Genomic DNA, 3,648 nt, shown 5'->3' on the forward strand with positions numbered 1-3,648 from the left:
AAGAAAGAAAGAAAGAAAGACAGGAAGACCAAACTAAGACTAAGAGGCGTGGTGATCCAGCTAGGAAGGAAGCCACAGTTGGGAGTTGGAGGCTCTAAGAAACTGCAGAGTCCCTTCCAGCCTGCGAGATCCACGCTGGATCTCGGTTTGTTTTTCAACAAATGGGTGTTGTTTTCCCAAATTCACTCCAAGAGGAAGCTGTGATTATAAATAAAATGACTCATTCAAGGGTTCCAAGCCTGTCAAGAGTGGCCTTGGTCCACGGAGACTTTCCGACACATAATCCAGGGCTTTTTTTTGGGAACGGAGTTTCGCTCTTGTTGCCTGGGCTGGAGTGCAATGGCACGATCTCGGCTTATCTCAACCTTCGCCTCCCAGGTTCAAGCGATTCTCCTGCCTCAGCCTCCCGAGTAGCTGGAATTACAGGCATGAGCCACCTCATTGTGTGTTTTTAGTAGAGACGGGCTCATTTTGTGTTTTTAGTAGAGAAGGGGTTTCTCCATGTTGGTCACGCTGGTCTTGAACTCGATCCAGGGCTCTTTTTAACCATACTATTTAAGCCCTGTTGCTCGAAGCCTGTGGTTATAACCTGTGCTTAAAAAGAAATAGTGATGAGGATAAAACAGGGTACCGAACTTGTCAATAGCAAACACATAAATAAGAAAGAGGAGGCAGACAGGAGGATAGGAAAAGGTTGTCTTTTTGAAAAAGGACAAAATGATACAAAAATTAGACAGGCATGGTGGCGCACACCTGTAATCCCAGCTACTCGGGAGACTGAGGCAGGAGAATGACGTGAACCCAGGAGGCGGAGCTTGCAGTGAGCTGAGATCGCGCCACTGCACTCCAGCCTGAGCAACAGAGTAAGACTCAGTCTCAAGAAAAACAAAAACAAAAAAAAAACCCAGTTTATTCCAAGCTGTTCTTCCTCTGAGACCGCATCAGGCTTTCATAAACATTGAGAAAGTTTCCACTGGCCTCGGCTGGTTTCTAATTTGGGCACACAGATGATGTCATGGTAAAATGAACATGTGAAAAACGCTTTGGGCGTCATATGGTCCATGAATAATTAAGGTGAGGATGATGGGATTCTTGGCTGTGGAAAGGAACCCCTTTTTTTCTGCTTCTCTTTCTACAATCAGTTATTGAGATTAAACTCTAAATGCAGTATCTTAGTGTAATAAAAATTAGTTTATATCCTGGAGTGAGAATTTATAAGAGTATGTGTTATGGAGAAATAAGCAATTAGAGATTGAACATAATATACACCCTGCCAGTTACTGAGCAACCACACTACAAGTCTTTGCTGGTTCCCCATTTGTTCAGAACTCTCTATCCCACCTGATCAGTGCCTCCAACTTAGAATTTGGGAGTATTAATTTTGATCTGAAGTTCAAGCTGGGATGAACAATCTCTACTCTTTTTGGTCACTCCCTGATTACCATCTCCTCGCATTGTATCACACAAATGCAAGAATCTAGAGCCCAGAATTGAGGAGAGTGATTAGTGATAGATTGTACAAGGGCATCGGGAAAGCTGGAGGGTCAGGAAGACCAGCGTGTCCCATATGCCTGCCAAAAAGAAATGCACCAGCTAGCACTGGGTTGATGAAAAAGGAAATAGATTCATATTAATTATTTTTTAAATGTCTAGCATTGTCAAAGATACTATTTTACATAATCATAAATGCTCCAGAGCTCAAAATCAAGGGACCCTCATAACATTTCGGGTAAGGTACAAGTAAAGATGTATGAACTTTGCTTGTACTTGCAGCAGAGCACAAAATACAAGTGTTCGTTACCTTGCAACTAAGTCAAGTGAGTTGTAAATTCGAAGAGCAGGCAAATGATTCAAGATGCTTCTATGCCTGCAACGTCTGGAGGGATAGAACTAGGCCAAGAATGAGGTGAGAGTCAAAGAAAGAAAGACCTGATGTAATTGTCGGGATAAATTGGGAGAAAACATGGTAAAACTTACTTGACTAGTTTAGATAAGCATCATTCAGCATTGACATTTTCATTTAATCATTCCTATAGTCAATTTCATTTGATATGGACAGGGTCTAAAGAGACATTAAAAGTCAACTAAAAATTAGAGAAATTTTAGCCATTTCAGAAAAGATAGATTTTGTATGCGTACTGTATTGAAGAAGTGATTTGTTCAAACGAATTCTGGATAGATGCATGAAAGATAGTTAAGAAAATAGATATTTGGGTTGATTAAATTCTATTTTGGGGTCCCTATGGGCACGACTGGGTGTTTCTGAGTCACGCTGTAGAATCTGATTCCAGAAGCAACTGAAAACTGACTCACTGAGTTCTAGAGAATTTTCCCTGTGTCCTTTCTTGTCATCATTTCCTGTGTTCCTGACGCTGTGAAATGGGGTTAGCCGCCGTCTCAATGTGTTCGCTGTTAGCTGGGATGGCGGAAAAACCAACAAGAATAACTCCAGATTCTAAAGTAGTGATTATGAAGATAATACCCGAGGCACACCAGGAAGCACTATGGAAAATGTTATGGTATAATAGTACTTGCAAAATGCAGGGTTTAAGCTTGCATCTTCCTGCATTCTTTTTTTAATTAGAGATGGGGCCTGGCCATGTTGCTTAGGCTGGTCTCAAACTCCTGGCCTCAAGAACTCCTCCTGCCTTGGCCTCCCAAAAGTGCTGAGATTACAGGCATGAGCCACTCCACCCAGCCTCTCCTGTGTTCTTGATAAAATAAAAATGTGTATGTCCTGTAGGCAAGAGGTAAATGAAAGTACAGGACGTGGAAACACTGTGTTTAGAAACTATCTACAATATCATGTTGTCTTTGTGATTAAGAAAATGAGCCGGGTGCAGTGACTCACAGCTGTCATCCTAAAGCTTTGGGAGGCTGAGGTAGGAGGATAGCTTGAGGAATTCAAGACCAGCCTGGGCAACACAGTAAGACCCCCACCTCTTTGAAAGAGTAAATTAATTAATTAATTAAATTTAATAAAAATCAGAAGATATATTAGAAAAATTAGGTATGTTGACTGCACCACATTCTTAGATACAAATATATGTCTCCGACGAATCAGTATTACCTGGAATTTCTCACTAATGTGATCAGGGAAACAGGGACATGAAAACTTGAGCATTCAATCAATAAATAGTTGATTGATGGCTGGGCAGGTGGCTCACGCCTGTAATCCCAGCACTTTGGGAGGCTGAGGTGGGTGGATCACCTGAGGTCAGGAGTTTGAGACCAGCCTGCCCAAAAATGGTAAAACCCTGTCTCTACTAAAAATACAAAAATTAGCCGGGCATGGTGGCAGGTGTCTGTAATCGCAGGTGTCTGTAATCCCAGCTACCTGGGAGGCTGAGGCAGAAGAATCGCTTGAACCTGGGAGGCGGAGGTTGCAGTGAACCAAGATCGCGCCATCGTGCTCCAGCCTGGGCAATGAGAGTGAAGCTCTGTTTCAAAAAATAAATAAAATAAAATAAAATAAAATTAAATTAAAAGTTGATTGTCTACTACACACAGACAATGCTAGGAGCTAGAAACATGAGGAATACGTGAGCTCGACACCAATGGAACATGCTTTCACACCGGGTGCAGCTGACTACCACATCACACAAAACTCATCGCTGCTGTTTTATTTATTTATCTATTTTTTATTTT

The sequence above is a fragment of the Mandrillus leucophaeus genome, unplaced genomic scaffold (genome assembly GCF_000951045.1).
Source record: "Mandrillus leucophaeus isolate KB7577 unplaced genomic scaffold, Mleu.le_1.0 Scaffold36, whole genome shotgun sequence".
NCBI lineage: Eukaryota > Metazoa > Chordata > Mammalia > Primates > Cercopithecidae > Mandrillus > Mandrillus leucophaeus.